Source organism: Mus musculus, chromosome 4 (assembly GCF_000001635.26).
Source record: "Mus musculus strain C57BL/6J chromosome 4, GRCm38.p6 C57BL/6J".
Lineage (NCBI taxonomy): Eukaryota > Metazoa > Chordata > Mammalia > Rodentia > Muridae > Mus > Mus musculus.
Window position 1 is genome coordinate 96219267 of NC_000070.6, and position 20965 is coordinate 96240231.

Genomic DNA, 20965 nt, shown 5'->3' on the forward strand with positions numbered 1-20965 from the left:
AAAGAATGGAAATAATCAACAAAACCAAAAGCTGGTTCTTTAAGAAATCAAGATAGGCAAACCTGTTGTGGAAAATATAAAAGAAGTGATCCTGCCAACTCTCCTCGGTGTCAGACCATGCTCCCATGCTCCTCCCACCTCCAACTCTCTGGAGCTAACCCCTACAGCATCTGGCCATGAGCCACTAGTTCCCTCTATCTCTCTATCCCTTTATCCCAGTATTTTGAACCTTGTGAAATCATAGCTACTTGTGGCTGGAAAATGTCGCACGTGTACATGTCCGCAGCCATGGTACTTCTCCCTCCTATTCTGCCATGCTCCCTCCCTCTGCGACTCTTAGCTCTGACTCCCTTTTTACTGTCCAATCACAGGCCTCCCACTGCCCTAATGTGATTGGACAGGGAAAATCCTGCAACATAAACCCTTAGCCAAACTTTCAAAACGACTGAGAGAGTGTATCCAAATACATGAAACTAGAAATGAGGAGGGAGACATAATAGCAGATAGTGAGGAATTCAAAGAATCATTGAGTGTTACTTCAAGGCATGTACTCCAAAAAATTGGAAAATTTTAAGACAATGCATAATTTTCTTGACAGGTATCACCTAGAAAAGTTAAATGAAGATCAGATTAACTACCTGAATAGTCTTATAACCCCTAAAGAAACAGAAGTAGTCATAAAATTCTAATAACAACAGCCCAAGGCATAATAATTTTAGTGCAGAATAATACCAGACTTTCTAAGAAGAGTTAATAACAATACTCCTCAAACTATTTCACAAAATGGAAACAGAATGAACCCTGCCAAACTCATTCTCTGAAGCCAGAATCACCTTGATACTTAAACCACACAAAGACTAAAGAAAAGAGAATTTCAGACCACTTTCTCTTATGAACATGGATGCAAAATACTCAACAAAATACTTACAAACTGAATGCAGGAACACATCAAAAACATCACCCATCATAAAGAAGTAGGGATACAGGGACAGTTAAATATACAAAAATTCCACCAGCTCAATCCATCATAGAAATAAACTAATTGAAAAAAAATCTCATGATCATTTCATTATATGCTGAAAAAGCCTTTGGCAAAAATCCATCCTGACTACAAGCTGTACTACAGAGCAATAGGGATCACAACTTCATGGCATTAAGGTTCAGAAATAGCCATGTTGACAACATGGAATCATATTGAAGTCTCAGAAATAAACCCACACACCTATGGAAACTTAATGTTTGTTAAATGAGCCAAAGTCATCTAACAGAAGAAATAAAGCATCTCCAAAAATTTGTGCTGATCCAACTGGATGTCTACATGTAGCAGAATGCAAAGAGATCCACATTCATTACCCTGCCCAAAACTAAACTCCAAGTGGATCAAGGACCTGGACATAAAATCAGATACATTTACTCTCATAGAAGAGAAAATGGGAAATAATCTTGAAAGTATTAGTACAGAAGACAATTTCCTGAACAAAAACCCAAAGGCTCAGTCTCTCAGAGCAGCAAATGATAAATGGGACCTCATAAAACTGCAAACTTCTGTAAATGCCAGCCTATAGATTGGGAAAGGATCTTCACCAACCCTACATTTGACAGAGGACTAATATTTAATATTTGTAAAGATCTTAAGAAGGTAGATACCAACAACTCAAGTAAACCAATTAAAAATGGAGAACAGAGCTAAACATAGAATTCTCAACAGATGAATCTCAAAAGGCTGAGAAGCATGTACAGAAACGTTAAAAGTCCCTAGTCATCAGTGAAATGTAAATCAAAACAACTCTGAGATTCCATGTTACATTGATCAGAATGGCTGAGACAAAAATGTCAAGTGATACAACATTCTTGCAAGGATGTGGAGCAAGGTCAATGTTTCACTACTACTGGTAGGATTGCAAACTTGTACAAACAGTCTGGAAAACAATCTGATGGTTTTTTCAAGAAATTGGAAGTAGCTTTATCTGAAGATCCAGCTATAACATTCCTGGACATATAACCAAGACATGCTCTACCATACCATAGGACACATGCTCCACTATGTTCATAACAGTTATATTCATAATAGCCAGAGATCGAAAACAATTTAGAGGTTCCTCAACTGAATAATGGATAAAGAATATATGGTAAATCTCTACAATTGAACATTATTCAGCAATTAAAAACAATGCCATCATGAATTTTGCAGGCAAATGGTTGGATCTTGGGAATGTCATCCTGAGTGAAATAACCCAGTCACAATAGGACATGCATGGTATGTACTTATTGAAAGGTTGATATTATCCATAAAGTACAGGATATCCATAATATATTTCCTAGACCCAAAGAAACTAAACAAGAAGGAAGGCCCAATCAAGGATGCTTGAATCTCTCTTAAAGGGGAGAATAAAATAGTCATATGAGTCAGATGAAGGTAGGGAACTCTGTGGTAGAGGGGATTGGGAGGGGAATATATGGGTTCAGGATCAGGTGTGGGGAGGGAGAGACAGGAAAGATGGGAAGATGTCCATGAGAATTAATGGCAATCTGCAACTGATAGGAGCGGTGAGGTAGGTGGCATCTCCAGGATGAGACAGAGACCGGAGATAAGGGAGGCACACAAGCATCTTAAAAAGAAAAAAAAGCATTCTATGTAACTATTGTGTACTCAATGTAAGGTAAAATTCAACCATCTAAAAGTGATACCACCATATACTCCAGAAGAGTTGTCCAAATGAACATAAACTGTAACACAGATACACAGGAAATATGAAAATACAAACTGGGAGAATGTCAACATATTTTATTAATTCCTAAACAAATGAAGCCAAACATACTAAAAACAAGTTAAGGGTTACACAAGAAGTTCAAGTGTTTTCTAATAGAAATAATTATTGGACTGAAAGTGCATTCAAATAGGCAAATGGATTAAATACAAGACCTGGACAGGAAAGCCATTAAGGTAAAGGGAAAAAGCAGCAACATCAAATAGAAAATCAGTAACATGGTTGAAAAGGTCAGTAACATGGAAGACATATGTAGCAAAGAAACTGAGGTTTGGAAGAAAACAAACAAACAAACTAACTAACACAAATGAAATGTTAAGATACATATAGCTTGACAAGTATAATAAAAGCACACAAAGGAAAACATCACAAGTAGATCAAACAGTAACTTATATGGAAGAGAAGACACTGTTGAGGAAACTTTGTATTCAACTGTCAAAAATAGAAAATAATGAGCATAACCACAATGTCTAAGAGTTCTAAGATATACTCTAGAAACTAATTCTATATATATAGAATGTTATAGCTAGAATAATTATTATTTAACATTAATGTTAAGGAACCAAGGAGATAACTCAGCAGTTAAGAGAATTGTCTTCTGTTTCAAAGGAACTGGGTTTGATCCCCAGCACCAATATTGTGACTCACAACCACCAGTAACTTCAGGGCCCCTCTTTGGACTCCTGACATCGAAGGTACAAACATACATATAGACATACCTCTCATACTCATAAAATACAATGAATAATTCTTAACTTATTAACTGATGGAAAAATAAGAATATTTCAAGAAAATCAGAAATTAAGTCAATTCAGCTCCACTGAGCCAGCAATGAAGACGTGTTTAAAACAACATTATACTCAGAAGAGGAACAAAAGCAATATCAGTCACAAGAACACAGGAAAGACTGAATTTCATAACAAATCGCTGAACTAATGAGAGATATGAAGGAACCCACTGTGATTAACACACTTAACAAGCAAACCTTTACGAGCAATAAAGAATTTATCAAAGAATAAACCATAACTCAACCAACCAGAAAAACAACTCTAAAAATTATGGCAGTCAGTGGAAACTGTTAAACAATAATTTAAATGTCAATAACTCAAGCACACCAAACCAAAATATAGATGGGATGAAGCAACCTAGGATAACATTATATTGTGTCAAAGAAAGACATGTTACTGACAAGAATTTCCACAGACTCAGAGATATGAGAGAGAAAATACACAATCCACAAAGAAAAAAATAATTAAAAACACATATTTCTGGTATCAAAGAAAGTAACTATTAAATCTAAACTATTTGTAAGTGACTTTTAAAAAGTCCTTGAAAAATTAATAGCATTCAATAAATAACATTGATTTTTTAACACCCTAAACCTAGGATACCTCAGATACCTAACCTCAGAGAAAGTAACCTCACATTCAATAAATCAGGATAACTGTAACTAAATATGATTCAAATCAAACTCACAGCTACCAGTTTCACAGAATGAATAATAATGAAGACAAAATTCATGAGAAGTCCTGAAGTAGTAAATAATAGTCATTTCAGTTAGCTGCTCTCTTCTCTTGATATCTCTTCCACAGGAAAAAATCAAAAGAAAAAAAAAAGAGTGATATTATATTGTGTGTCTATGGTCTTATTATCTTCTGCTCCTCTGTCCTCTAGATGGCATGACTTACAACAGAAACACAGAGATAGTACCTTCTCTAAAACAGAATGCATTCTATATCACAAATAGGTCTCAGCTGATACAAAATAATCAAAGTTAATTATGAACTGAACAAGGGCCATAGCAATAGACGTGTCACAGAGACCTCAATCCTATACAATGCACTACAGTCTACTAAGGAATTCTGAGAATTAGAGAAACAATTTTCTCTAGGAAAGAGCTTACCAATTGGTTATATAACACCAAATGATCATCTTTTAAACATACATGAAAGCAATATTATACAGACTGAGCAGTTGTACTATGTATTTAGAAACATTTATGTTTGTACATAAACACATGAAAAAATAATTAATAAGTAATTGGCACTGTGAATTTGAAAGAGAGCTAGGTGGTTATCTGATATAATTATTTGTAAACTTGAAAACATCATGACTTTTATAAATCACATATAAAAATATAAATGATTGGATGTGTTTTCTTGAACATTGGCAGAAGAATATGTATGGATTTTTAACACCCTAAACCTAGGACACTTCAAATACCTAACCTCAGAGAAAGTAACATCACATTTAGAAACTACATAGCATACCATACAAAGAGGAATCTTAAGATAAGTTAGTGAGCTAGAAAATACTCCCAGAATGTTTCTCTGAGTGAGAAACAGAGAGGCATTGAAGGAGCCTGTCAAAAGCTGAATATGTAAAATCTTGCTAGCAAGATTTTGCTGAAAGGACCGTGATATAGCTGTCTCTTGTGAGACTATGCCGGGGCCTAGCAAACACATAAGTGGATGCTCACAGTCAGCTATTGGATGGATCACAGGGCCCCCAATGGAGGAGCTAGAGAAAGTATCCAAGGAGCTAAAGAGATCTGCAACCCTGTAGGTGGAACAACAATATGAACTAACCAGTACCCTGGAGCTCTTGACTCTAACTGCATATGTATCAAAAGATGGCCTAGCTGGCCATCACTGGAAAGAGAGGCCCATTGGACTTGCAAACTTTATATGCCCCAGTGCAGGGGAACGCCAGGGCCAAAAAGTGGGAGTGGGTGGGTAGGGGAGTGTGTGTGTGGGGGTATGGGGTACTTTTGGGATAGCATTGGAAATGTAAATGAGGAAAATACCTAATTAAAAAAAAGGAAAAAAAAGCTGAATATGACATCACAGGTTATACCAATTTATTTACAGAACTGTTGTATTGTGTTGGCCACTGGGAGTGTTTGCTATTAGCATTGAGACCCATGTTGTCAGTGGTAGGCAATTTACAGAGTCAGCACTACTGACACAAAAAAACCTAACTATTTGGGACTGGCAAAATAGTCAAGTGAGAAACTGTGAACTCTTTTAACTCTTAAGTGTACATACATACAGACAGATATACATCTGGTAAATGGGTCAGAGCCCCAATAGCCACACTTCATTTCTTATTTCTGACAATTCATACCTTCTTAGACAAAATTTCCTTTTTAAAATTACCTTGTACATAAAATGCTATGCAAAAGTGGAGCTACAGATGAATGCCAAATGTAAGTTCCATGCAGCCTTTCATTCTTTAAGCTCATTATAAGTTCAAATCAACAGTTTCAGGTCATCTTGCTTTATCATAGAACAGACCTGTGGCCTCATCTTTGGACCTGACTTAGAATGAATGTTTTTCCTTGATCACAAATGAATCTCAAGTCTATTTTGTCTTAGTGTAATTTATAAAATCTCATTGTATTGCTTATTATGCATCCTTTATTTCCTATTCTATAAGGAGGGGTAATATTCTTGATTTTAAAATTATTAGATCTTTCTGATAAAATGACTAAACCCATCTCCTTAAACTTTCTTAGTAAAATTATTTGAATCAAATTAGGAATTCTATAAAGTCATTAACTCATCTAAACAGCATTAATTCATAAAATTTTGTCTTCACGATGACTTGCCAGAAATTTGTCCAATAGGATGGGTTGATGCCCCAGAATCATTAGATTATTTTCTTAGCAATGAATGCATACAAGTAGCTAGAATCTATCCTGGCATGAAGTCTCTGAGGCTATGCCTTTCCACATTTCACCCATCACAGCCAAGAAAAATGGTGGGCCACCTTCTCTAAGTTCACTTGCTTGCTTTAAACTTTCATAGATGGCTTCTGTCAGGAGCCAATTCTAGTCAAGAATAATATTATTAATTTTTTTTAACTTTTTATTTATTCTTTGTGAAGTTTCCATCATGTATCTCAATCCCACTCATCTCCCATCCTTTGTATTCATTGTCTGCACTTACAAAAGAAAATAAAGTGAGATAGATTAAAAAAAATATCTTGTCATGGTAGTTCTAGTGTGTCACAGTATGTCCCTTTGTCCAGAGTTCTTTATTGAAATGTTCAAAGGAATGAGACTTCGGTAGGATTTGAAGCTTCAGGATTCAGCTGCTATCTATATTAAAGCCTCAAGGGTATCTATGGAGAAAATGCCCCATTGGATCTGCAGAACTGACCCCTGTATGTGCTTCTGCAGAACATGAAAAAAGAAAAAGAAAAAGAAAAGGGGAAATATCATCCTGAGTGAGGTAACCCAGACTCAGAAAGACAAACATGAAATGTTCTCACTTGCCAGGCAGTGGTGGAACACGCCTTTAATTCCAGCACTCGGGAGGCTGATTTCTGAGTTTGAAGCTAGCCTGGTCTACAGAGTGAGTTCCAGCACAGCCAGGGCTGTACAGAGAAACCCTGTCTCGAAAAACAAAAAACAAAACAAAACAAAACAAAAACCCACAAAACCCCAAAAAACAATACAAAAAGAACAAAACAAAAATAAATATGTGTGTGTTAAAAAAAAAAGAAATGTTCTCACTTGTAAGTAGATATTAACCATAAAATATAGGATAGCCATGTGTAACCACAGACCTAAAGAAACTAAGTAACTGGTATTGCACAAGGGAGATCTACACAATGGGAGAAAGCCAATAATAATATACTGCTGTGTTTGCAGACAAGAAATTAGCATAACTGTCCTCTGAGAAACTTTATCTAGAAGCTGATGAGAACAAATGTAGTGACCCACAGCCACATATTAAGCAGAACTCATGGAGTTTTGTGAAAGAGTGGAGTCCGGGATTGAGAGAACAGGACAGGTCAATGACATCACAAGAAGACCCACAGAGTCAACTCACTTGGGCGTATTTGGGCTCACATAGACTGAAACATCAACCAAAGAATATTCAGGGTTGGACCTAGACCCCCTATATATTTGTAGTATATATGCAGCATGGCCTTTTTGTGAATAACCTAATAATTGGAATATGGGCTATCTCTGACTATGTTGCCTTCTTTTGATTTGCCTTCCCTTGACTGAACTTCTTTGCTGGGTCTCAATAGGAGATAACATGCTTAGTTCTAGTACAGCTTGATATGCTAGCAAGGGTTGGTCTACATAGGGGACTTCCTCTTCTCGTTAGAGAAGTGCAGAATGTTATGGGAGGATTGTCTTGTGAAGGTGGAACTGGGAAGAGAGAGGGGGCTGCAGTGTGGATGTAAAATAAATAAATAAATTTAATAAATAAATAAATGAAAAATAGAAGGCAATATGCCCACCTATATCTATACATCATTATAAATGCTGAAATAGTTCATATAAATGCTAGAAATGTTTCCTATAGGCTAAAGTCATATATTATAAACAGGTGTATCAAATTACACTTTTAAGATATAATAATTACTTCAAAAAGTCCCCCGAACAAAAAAAGATAGACCTATCTGATTTGATTTCATCTCAATGTAATATTCTTTCAAGAAATATGCAAAGGCAGGCAACTTACCACTAACATCATTGATGTCTCAGCAGATAGGGTTTCATTTGTTATCTTCAGTAGCTCCTGAAACTTGTTGTCACCATACTCAAAACGCTCCCCAAAATTGATGGAGCAAATGATATTGGAAACTGCACTGTTGATCCTGAAGTGAGGGTCAAAAGGCTGTCCTGGAGGTGGAGAGAGCAGAATATTGATTTCTCTCTCTCTCTCTCTCTCTCTCTCTCTCTCTCTCTCTCTCTCTCTCTCTCTCTCCTTCCTTCCTTCCTTCCTTCCTTCCTTCCTTCCTCCCTTCTTTCCTTCCTTCCTTCCCTCCTTTTTTCCTCTTTCTTTCTCTCTCTCTCTTTCTTTCTCTCTCTCTCTCTCTCTTTCTTTCTTTCTTTCTTTCTCTCTTTCTTTCTCTCTCTCTTTTATTCATCCTTCCTTCCTTCTTTCCTTCCTTCCTCCCTCCTTTCTTCCTTTTCTTTCTTTCTTCCTCTTTCTCTTCCTTTCTTTCTTTCTTTCTTTCTTTCTTTCTTTCTTTCTTTCTTTCTTTCTTTCTTTCCTCCTTCCTGCCTGCCTGCCTTTCTTTCTTTCTTTCTTTCTTTCTTTCTTTCTTTCTTTCTTTCTTTCTTTCTTTCTTTCTTTCTTTCTTTCCTTCCTTCCTTCCTTCCTTCCTTCCTTCCTTCCTTCCTTTCTTTTCTTCCTTCTTTCTTTCTTTCTTTTGATTTTATGAAGTTTTTACTCTTTGTGTCATAAAATATGCACAGTAGAGTGTAATGTAGATATCTCTGGCCACAGCCCCCTACTTGGAATCTGACATGATTAGGGGACATTTGCAATATGTAGGAAGTTATATAGATAATCAGGGTTTAAGTTCAGCAATTTGTTTAATGGCCCATTTGTGTGCTTAGCTACGGTGCACCTGGGGGAAGATCATGGCTATGTGTTTGTTCACTATTCCATCCTCAGTGCCCAACACCTTGAAGGTCAAGGACAACATTTATACAATAATTAGATGCTCAATGAATGAAATAGCCATAACCTGCAACATCACCCTGTGAAATGTCCACCTTTCTCCTCTTCCATGGCTTTCACAAGATGGTAAGCCTCCTCCTGTATGCGCTGTTCTAAGCTCTTCTTCCCTAATCCAAAACTCTTGAGTATCATCAGTGCGAACCTTCTTTGCTCCTTCCATTTCTGACCACTAGAAAAGATAATTCCTGGGGAAAAAGAGAGACAGCACCATGATATTTTGAATACTGCTTAATAATACCTAAGGATCTGTATTAGACACATGTACAGATGAAATGAAGAGCAAATATGGAAATTCACATCTATCTAAAGAGAATCCCGATACAAGTGGTTAATATGTTCTGGTGACATTAGTAAGTACTTCTCATTTACTATATAATTTTGTGCTGATAGGAATTCTATAGGTTTATAACCAACTAAGAAAATGCCCATTACTTTTGGTAAAACACTGAGGCATTATAATAATTTGTACAGTAAACTTAGAAAGAGAGCAAGTTCATAGGTATCCAGGTGTTTAAATTAAAGTGTTCCTGGTTGTAAAGCCCACTTTGATTAATAGCCATTTATGGCTGTTTGTGACAATAAGTACCAGGAATGCACTCTTGAAAAAGACAAGGCATACCTCTATGGAGCAGCAAGAAATGCAGTAGAGGAGAGGATCTATAAAATGCAGACTTTAAAAAAAATAACAGAATGTCTCATGAGGTTAAGGAGGATGATAATCCCCTATTTTTCTCTCTTTTTCACACACACACACACACACACACACACACACACACACACACACACGTAACAGTATAGGAACCTACTGGTATGATCAACACTGATTATATCTCAGGGCACACAGAATGCCATGCTCATGACCATTTCTTTCCTTTCAGAAGAATGTTCAACTATTTAAATATAGATCCTGGTTTCCACCTCATGTTTTCTTTCACTCCCTTTGTAATTTATTTGTTGAAATACTCCTTTTTGGTATTGATCCTTCAGTAATAGACTTTCTTCCCGCTACTTCTGCAGATGTTTCCCATAATTTCATTGTTTTATTTTTCTCTATCAAATCATGAAATGTGGGAGTTCTCTAAGACTAAGCCCAAAACGTCTCTTCTATACTATATTTTGTTTCAGGACATCTAATGAATGCTTAAAATTTAAATAACCTCTTCTGATAGTAACCACAGTTATTATCAGAATGTTGTAAAATTACAGACATAGAGGTATTTTTAACATATTAAAATCATACGTTATATTGTACCAGAAACATAATATTATCTATACCTTTTCCTCTTTTGAAAATTTCATAAATGTGCAATGCATCTTGATCCTATCCTTTTCCCACTCTCTCCCTCCAGCTTTCCATGGTTCCTTCCCACATGAGTCCCATCTTCCACCCAAATTCATGTCTTATTTTTAATAACCCACTTATTTCAAGGTTGCTCCCAATTAAACTTACCATTATCTTTAAACACATGTTTCCTGCTAGGTATAATGGGGCGTTTCAAAAGGTTTTGTTCCATGTCAGTGAAAGCTTCTTTGATTAAGGGCAGTCCAGTTATGACCACTGAAGAGATGTTACCAAAATCAATGCTAATTAGGTTTCCATATTTCTTCACAAACTGAAAAATATTTCAATAGTCACAGTTGAGTGTGGTCATGTCATGGTATCAAGGGGAGGCAGACATGTGTGTTCAGTGGGATTTGTGGTTAGGGGTCTGTATGTTAATGTGAATAGAGCAATGCCTCTTGGTCCATGGATATATTTCTAAAATTGATTTTGCCTCCTCATGATTTAATTCAATATTAAAAAATAGAATATACTCTATAGAAAATGTCAATGATATAGGTGAGTATGACTTGAGTAGTATTCTATCTTGCCCTCCTAAAAGGAGGAACAAATATGTTAAGTGGCAAGAAATTGTTCAGGTTTCTACTTGAAACATTCTGAAGTCTAGCAAAGGCAGTCACATGTGATCTGTCAATGGCTGAGAAATGTCTGTACATGTTTTGTACACCTGTTTATATAAAGTATAATGCTGACTATTCAGCAATTGCCACCCATGAGATGTACATATGTAAATAATGAGACTAACACTAAGGGGATTATGCAAACGTTTGTGAGGAAACTGTACATTTTTGTAAAGGAGTATTCCAGTTATTTCTGCCTCACTTCCACACAATCAAATTTCTAATCAGTTTTTAATTTGAAATTTCTTCTTAAACATTTATTCATTCATTCACAATGATGAATTGACTGAGAATCAATGTTTCCCTAGACTAAATCATGAGGGCATAAATGTTTTGAAGAAAGCAAGTTCTCTAAACTGGTGTCTAGTGAAAGCAGAGAAATAGGGTAGACAGTCCTCGGAGAGTTTAAACTGTCTCTGTACAAGTCTGATGTAGCAAGTATGGAAAGCTTTAGTAAAATATACCATATCAGCATAGGAAAGGGAATATTCTCTGTTTTACCAGTAACTCAGTGGTTCTCAACCTTATTAATAAAGTGTATTTTGATGCACTTCATCATATTGTGGGGACCCTCAAAATCAAAATTATTTTGTAGTTACATTATTGCTATAACTTTGCTACTGCTTTAAATTCTATTTTAAATATCTGGTATGAAAGATATTTGATATGTGACACAAAAGAGGTCATGACCCACAGGTTGAGAACCACTATGTTAGTAGATATGAAAATAAGGTGTGCAGGATGGGAATGGAGTCATCTATGGAGATCTGGAATGATGTAAGTGCATAGGCTCTAATGTTCAATAACTGGGGCCACTTGGGGTACTTACTATCTTTCAAGTCTCAGGCCTCAAGTTATGAAAGTGTTAAAAAAATCACTTTGCACAGGATCCTGTAGGGAAGAATTAGAGCAGTATAGGTGAAGCACTTTGTTTGGTCCCAGCTAACCACTGTGTCTCTGAAAAATGAATGAGCTGTGTTTCAAAGGCTCCGTGATGCAAAAAATGGTGACTCGGGACAAAATCCTACAGAACCAGCAAGAGAGCCACACTTCCTGAGTGGATGCTCAATATGCTTTGCAATTCACTTTCTTCTTCATAATCATTCTACTGTAGTTACAATAAATCTCATCATATTAGAAGGCATAGAAGTTGTAGGTGAAGTAATTTAAGCAACCCCAGCTTTTTCTTGTAGGGGAGAAGTTTCCAGGCATTATGTTAGATTTTTCAGACAAACACATGAATGTTAGTAGTCCCTAGGACCTTGGAGTTTAGTGAAAGATAGTGTGTGAGGAACAGTCATGATGATGAGGAAGTATTTGAGAGAGAATTAGATTGTTTGTAAAATTTACAACGTACAAAACATGGATTGGTTTGCATGAATTTTTTGAGCCATACCAAAGTTTTTTCTCCCTGTGTATTAAAGAGTCAGAACAATTCAGACACTACATTTACCTTTTGTCTACCTGCAACAGTGGTGTCTTGTTTAACTGTAACAGTGGTATCAAACAGAAGAGTTCAATTCCTTCAGGTGTCTTTGGGTTTCTTTGCCATGGACATCTTCACACATTGATACTCTAACACTGGGAGACTTGAACTCATGTGACCAGTGTCAAAACATATATAATGATGTTGTATCATCTTAGAATCTTGCACTCACATTAAAGACAGAGCATAGACTCTGTCTTCCTTTTGTTCTTTACCTATAGCCCTTAGTTACTTCAGCTAGTATGCACTGTCTTAGTCATAATGGCATAGACAATAAGTACTGTGAGACACTGTGAGATGGAGGTGAGGTACAGTTACCACACACTGAACAAGATGCCAACTTCTTCACTGTCACTGTGTTTTAATTATTCCCAGCTCCTTCATGTAGGATGACTTATACTTTTACTCCACTAGATAGTTGTTAAACATTCCTTTTAAGGGCAGGCCAATTTAGGCCATAATTGTCCCAGAGACTATCTTTAGAGTCTCCCACACAGTGAGATCTGATCTGATGGCACACTTATTGAACACATTCTCCATATTGTCATCTTACATTGTGCCAGTCTTGGTAGGTACTTAATAAATATTTATTCATTAAATAAGTACATAGGTAAACATCCTCTAATTATGCTATGAAGTTGTAAGAAAGAAGGGCGGGGATTAAGTGCTGAATCATATTACACTGGGTTCAGGACCTTTTTTTCTTTTTGCCAGTACCCTGATAAACAATATTGGAAAGACAGGTCTCTATTTTCTTCAGTAAGTTTGCTCAGTGTTAAGTAGAAATGTTAGTAGACAGAAGCCCACAAGTGTGCCTGTCATGAATCCTGAAGGAAAAAGAGCATGCAAACAAGAGTAAAGGCCACCAGAGGTGGGAATTGTTTACTAGTGGCAAGAACCTAGACGATCATAAGAGAACTGTACCATTTATCTTTATTTGCTTATATGCATGGATCACAAAATGTGGACTTATGTAAAGTACAAAATAAAAGGATGAAAAATAACTGAACTGGGAAGAAGTTCCCAGTCTCGGTTTTGTCATGAACCATGATTGTGACATTAGGCATTTCACCTAAGTCCTGTGATCTCATCTAACTTAGCACAAAAATAGATATAGGTCAATATTTTAATAAAACTAATATTGAAGTAAAATAACTTCTTAATCATGCTAGTAACAGCCCCAGAGGACAGTGGGTAAACATCAATCAGTTTGCAGACCTTGGGCAAAAGCCATGAATCAGGCAGATAAGCAAGACATTTGTGCCTCCTTGCCTGTCCTATATGTCTTTGGGTGAGCATCATAAAACAATGTGGACTTCTCTAAATGTTTAATGCATTGCAGTAGTGGGGTTCATAGGTGGAGCCTTATCACTCACTCTGTTTTGATATCACATCAGGGCTGAGTATCTGAGTACAACCATTAGCTCCACAGCTACATTGTGACAATGAGAGACTGCAAAGAAGCCTAGAGTGGGACTCTGATCTTTCCCCCTCTACTGTATCAAAGGTGCCTCTTCCTCATAGTAAAGATGAATGAAGACAGCTCTGATTTTTATGTTCCTATAGTGAAGTATGACCCCTATTCTGATGGAGCCCTGTTGTTTGCAGCTATCTTCAATCTCACCACACTTTGCTGAATTTACATAGGAGTGGCACCACACACTGTGAACACCAAGATTCACACATTTGCACTTTTATATCTAAAATTATTTTTGAATATCAACTAAAAAACTATTTAGATCTCTAATAGGCTACTTTTGGAAGTAAAATTACTCATTTCTAAACAGGAACATGTTCAGCCTATCAAGATGATGCACAATGGGAATAAATAATGGATTAACATGTAGAAATGATCATTTAAAATCATTACACAATCATTCTCTGTCTAGGTAAACATAGCAGCAAATTACTATAGATAAAAAACAACTTTACATTACAAAGAAAGATGATCTTTGCACCAAAACCATCTAATAACTACCTATTGATCTCAAACAAGTACACAGCACACACACTCTCTCTGTCTCTGTCTCTGTCTCTCAGTCTCTGTCTCTCTATCTCTGTCTCACACACACACACACATACACATACATACACACACACATGCGCGCGCGCACACACACACACACACACATACACACACAGAAGAAATGAGTGTGGGGGGTTACCTGGGGACAAACAGGGAAATTCCTAGTGGAGTTGCAGACTTCAGTGTACTTTTCCCTGTAGTTGATAAAGTCAGTATTTGCACATTAAGCAAGGACATATATTAAACATGTATCAATAACATAAGAATGATATTATAGAAAATTCTGATCAAGTGAACAGCTTGTGTATGTGCTTCATACTCTAGTGTTTGATAGACTAAGGAAATGAGCAATGAGCACATGCTTGCACATTAAAGCAACAATGCTTATTTATCAAGATGACCTATCAACTCCTCCATCAACCTTGACAGATTTAAAGCAATTGAAATCATGCATAGTGTGTTGTCAGAACATGATGGAATAACAAGAGAAATGTTTCATTCAAGGATAATAAAGTCAAATTCTTTTATCAAGTCATGTCTCTTAAATGAAGGCTCCGTTGATCTTTGACAAGGGAGCTAAAACCATCCAGTGGAAGAAAGACAGCATTTTCAACAAATGGTGCTGGCACAACTGGTGGTTATAATGTAGAAGAATGGGAATCGATCCATTCCTATCTCCTTGTACTAAGGTCAAATCTAAGTGGATCAAGGAACTCCACATAAAACCAGAGACACTGAAACTTATAGAGGAGAAAGTGGGGAAAAGCCTCAAATATAAGGGCACAGGGGAAAAATTCCTGAATAGAACAGCAATGGCTTGTGCTGTAAGATCAAGAATTGACAAATGGGACCTCATGAAACTGCAAAGCTTCTGCAAGGCAAAAGACACCATCAATAAGACAAAAAGGCCACCAACAGATTGGGAAAGGTTCTTTACCTATCCTAAATCAGATAGGGGACTAATATCCAATCTATATAAAGAACTCAAGAAGGTGGACTCCAGAAAATCAAATAACCCCATTAAAAACAGGGGCTCAGAGCTAAACAAAGAATTCTCACCTGAGGAATACCGAATGGCTGAGAAGCACCTGAAAAAATGTTCAGCATCCTTAATCATCAGAGAAAGGCAAATCAAAACAATCCTGAGATTCCATCTCACACCAGTCAGAATGGCTAAGATCAAAAATTCAGGTGACTGCAGATGCTGGAGAGGATGTGGAGAAAGAGGAATTCTCCTCCATTGTTGGTGGGATTGCAAGCTTGTACAACCACTCTGGAAATCAGTCTCGTGGTTCCTCAGAAAATTGGGCATAGTACTACCAGAGGATCCTGCAATACATCTTCTGGGCATATATCCTGATGTTCCAACTGGTAAGAGGGACACATGCTCCACTATGTTCATAGCAGCTTTATTTATAATAGCCAGAAGCTGGAAAGAACCCAGATGCCCCTCAACAGAGGAATGGATAAAAAAAAATGTGGTACATTTACACAATGGAGTACTACTCAGCTATTAAAAGGAATGAATTTATGAAATTCCTAGCCAAATGGAATCTGGAGGGCATCATCCTGAGTGAGGTAACACAATCACAAAAGAACTCAAATGATATGTACTCACTGATAAGTGGATATTAGCCCAGAAACTTAGTATACCCGAGATATAAGATACATTTTGCAAAACACATGAAACTGAAGAAGAACGAAGACCAAAGTGTGGACACTTTGCCCCTTCTTAGAATTGGGAACAATCACCCATGTAAGGAGTTACAGAGACAACGTTTGGAGCTGAGACAAAAGGATGGAGAATCTAGAGACTGCCATATCCAGGGATCCACCCAATAATCAGCCTCCAAACGATGACACCAATGCATACACTAGCAAGAGTTTGCTGAAAGCACCCTGATATAGCTGTCTCTTGTGAGACTATGCCAGAGCCTAGCAAACACATAAGTGGATGCTCAAAGTCAGCTATTGGATGGATCACAGGGCCCCCAATGGAGGAGCTAGGGAAAGTATCCAAGGAGCTAAATAGATCTGCAACCCTGTAGGTGCAACAACATTATGAATTAACCAGTATCCCGGAGCTCTTGACTCTAGCTGCATATGTATCAAAAGATGGCCTAGTTGGCCATCACTGGAAAGAGAGACCCATTGGACATGCAAACTTTATATGCCCCAGTACAGGGGAACGCCAGGCCCCAAAAGTGGGAATGGGTGGGTAGGAGAGTGGGGGGGGGAGTGTATGGGGGACTTTTGGGATAGCATTGGAAATGTAAGTGAGGAAAATACGTAATGAAAAATGAAAAAAGAAAGAAAGAAAGAAAGAAAGAAACTGGCTAAATTGGCAGGCAGGAAGCATCAACCTGCAGTCATATCCTACTTCAGATGTTGCTCCAGGTCTAGAATGGGTCATGGCACAACTAGACACCCTCTCCCTTTCTTACCAGCTGGATCCTCAAGTGCAGCTGTGACACATCTAAATCAAACTGGAACAAGTTGCCCACAAATGGCAGGCGCCAGGGCCCTGGAGGATAGTTCTTGGGGCGCCTGTTTTTGAGGTAGTCAGCAAGGAGCCGGAAGACGAGAAGAGTGAGCAGCAGAGTCCAGAGATGGATTGCTGACCATATTCTAGCCACTAGGGAGCCCACAGTCGAAAGCATGGTGAGAGTCTGAATTGGGCCAGTCCCTTGACAGTACTGACAGCCCTCTGCTAAATTCCACCCTGTTCCTTGCTTACTAAGCCTGTCCTTCTGTGTCTTTTCAGAGCATCTCTATTCTGCTATATTGACTTTATCCTTATTGGCCCCACCCCCTCTCTGTGCCCTGCCCCTATCCTCAGCAATGAATAATACAGGAGGCATAAGCAGTGTCCTCTGCTCCTCTTCACCTTTAGCCAAACTACTCTGTGCTCTCCCTTCCTAAGTCTTGTCATGGCATTCTCTGTTTTGCCCCTTACTCCAAATTCTGCCAATGTTTAGTTACCATATTCCCTACCACTAGGTCCTGGACAGTTTGTTCCCAGCAACTCACATCTAACATAGTTTAAAAGGGCTGCGTGAATGTTCAGAATTATGGTCCTGCTGCAGCCACGGATCAAGTTGATTTCTGTGGGCAGTGCTGTAGCTGGGGCCACACAGATGTGACTGCCCTGTGCTGTTACCTGAGATCATCTTATTATTTGTGGGTTGTTCTGCTGCCAAGGGCCATGTTGGGGTCAGTATGCTGCAGTCCATGGCCATGTTGATGTCTATACCCCGAGTTACCACTGAATGCCACATGCATGTCCCTGTCCTATGCTGCCTGCTGACTTCATGTTGATATTCAGGGGCTGGGATGCCACCAGAGATCATATTAGTATCCATGTCCCCTGTTGCTTGAATACCATAGTTATGTGCATACCCTGTGCTGCTGGGAGGAGTTATCATTGTGTCCGTGACTCTTGCTATGGTACAGAGCTGTGTTAGTGTCCATTGTCTGTACTGTCACAAGAGACTAGGCTTAGATCATTGGCACATGCTGACCCCAGAGTCCATGAGGACACCTGTGGTCCATGTTGTCACCTGAAACCATGTGGAAGTCTATGATCCATGTTCCAACTGACTGCAAAGGGCACAGAAGTTGATTTTCCAGAGAAATAGGTGATTATGTGCTCACAGTTAAGAGTGAGAGACAGAGAAGGCTGCTGTGACAATCCCTGTACCACCTACTCTCAAGAAAAGAAAGAATATTCTAGATTGGAATCCATAAAGAGATATCTTCAAAAATTTGGTAGCTCTCCACAATTGTATTCTTGTGTGTCCATGTATGCTGGTGGGTACTTTTGTTTACAGGGCCCCTTGGAGTTATACCATCCTCCAGTGATTGTACAGGCAAGAAAAATTGGATTGTTTTTTCTTTTTTAGGGTCAGAGTAGGTCAATAGTTTGGAGGGCAAACGTGGCAGGGCTGAACAGTGAGTGTAATCTGAGTGCATTATGTGAATTTCCCAAATATTCAATATGAATATTATGTTGGGAGGGGGTGTTGAAAAGACCTACTAAAAGTAGTTGCTTTTTTTGAGAAATTAATTTCTCCTAAACATTTTTGAGGCTCTGGGATTTGTGATGTACTTCCCAGAAGGATTCTGGTTTGTAAACAATCTTTCTCCAGTGGTGACAACCTTCCAGAGAAGTAATACTACCATGTTCAGAGCGAAACCTTGCAGTTTTGGGTTCTCACACTGTTGCTGAGCACTCTATCATCAAGCTCCATTCTTCTCTCCTTTATTCCTATTTTCCCTTTTATAAATCATGTCTGTTTAGAATTGCAGACAATATATGTTGATCAATGCTTTCTCCCAACTGAACACCTCCCGATCCGACCCACCTCTTTACCTACATAATTTCATGTGTTTTCTCTTTTAAACCAAACAAATTCTTAAAAATTGTTTGTGTGTGTGTGTGTGTGTGTGTGTGTGTGTGTGTGTGCCCTGAATTTTCTAAGACAAATGGAAGCTCAGGTAAAACAAAGCCATCTCAACAGAGCATTCCTGATGGATTAATATGGCCTGAAAGGGAGAACTTTAGATACCCAGGAGGAGAAAAAGGACTGATAGCAAAATAAGAGTATTACTTGGATCAAAAGCAATGCTGGTGAGTCAGTTGATGGTGAAGGCTTCATGGGGCAGATGTTATGAAGGAGAGATGTGAGGGTATGAATGTCTTGCAGAATCCACTTGACAGAACAGCCACTATGAAAACTGGGCTGAGCAGGAGGAAATACTTTAAGGAGTCATATAATTGTATACCTATTAAATTGCAAGGTACCATGATCAGTTGAGTGCTAAGAAGAAATGTCAATAACATTTGTGTCAAATGATTAAAAGTCTGGTCAGTTCTTTTGAGAATCACAAAGAAGGACTGACTCCAGATATTTGAACTCAGTAATAATTCTTCATAATACTTCTTTTAGGATGACAAGACTATTACTGTGATGAAATAGCAAAACTACAATCACTTGCTTGATGTCTTTGAGGTATGGAACCTTTTGACATTGACTAACAGAGAGATAGGAAAGGTTCAACAGGTTGGGTAAGTCTCCTCATTGAGGTTACCTAGTTGGTAAACAATGCTAGGTAGTGCAATAAGGAAGAGAGTGTTGATTTGTTCATCTGCCTGAGAATCAAGAAGAAAGTTTTTTGTTTGTCAAGGACTAGCCTCAGCTTGGAGAGGGGTTATGAGAGAATGGTTGTCTGGGAATGGCAAAAAGAACTACTAGAAGTCAAACCTGGATCTAAGCTGATGGACTGTGTTCTGCTTGATACAGGTTTTCCAGTCCGCTTCTCTCTGTGTTTTGCATTATCTTGAGGTTTCTATATCTATATTTTGTTTGCTTGCTGTTCTAAGAAATTTCTCTGTCCATGTCCTGCTTTGGCATGCACAGACAGGTATGTATGTGTGTGTTTGTCTCTGCGTGTGTCTGTGTGTGTGCATGTGTGTATACTCACTTGTCTGTCCATGTGTGTCTGTTTTCAAGAGTTCTTTCTTGTATCCTAAAAATTCTCTGAATATCTCATCTTCACATGAACATGGGTCCAGCTTTTATTTTATGTATTCATCTACTCATTTATTTCAGCTTTTCTTTATATTATCTTATGAATCAGCATCCCATGAACCCAGCCCTTTGATTATTTTTTAATTAATTAATTAATTTTTTATTATATATTTTCTTTTTTAATATTTTTCATTAGGTATTTTCCTCATTTACATTTCCAATGCTATCCCAAAAGTCTCCCATACCCTCCTCCCCACTCCCCTACCCACCAACTCCCACTTTTTGACCCTGGCATTCTCCTGTACTGGGGCATATAAAGTTTGCAAGTCCAATGGGCCTCTCTTTACAGTGATGGCCGACTAGGCCATCTTTTGATACATATGCAGCTAGAGTCAAGAACTCAGGGGTACTGATTAGTTCATAATGTTGTTCCACCTATAGGGTAGATATTTTCTTTATATACATTTCAAATGCTATACGGGAAGTTCCCTATACCCTCCCTCCACCCTCTTCCCCTACTTACCCATTCCTGCTTCTTGGCCCTGACATTCCCCTGCACTGGGGCATATAAAGTTAGCAATACCAAGGGGCCTCTCTTCCCAGTGATGGCCGGCTAGGCCATCTTCTGCTACATATGCAGCTAGAGATACTAGCTCTGGGGGGTACTGGTTAGTTCATATTGTTGTTCCACCTATAGGGTT

General features: G+C 38.1%; 1 pseudogene; it reads right to left on the reverse strand.

Annotated features, from left to right (window-relative positions):
- Cyp2j7 (cytochrome P450, family 2, subfamily j, polypeptide 7) overlaps positions 1-17404 on the reverse strand; it is a 41648-nt pseudogene extending 24244 nt beyond the window's left edge.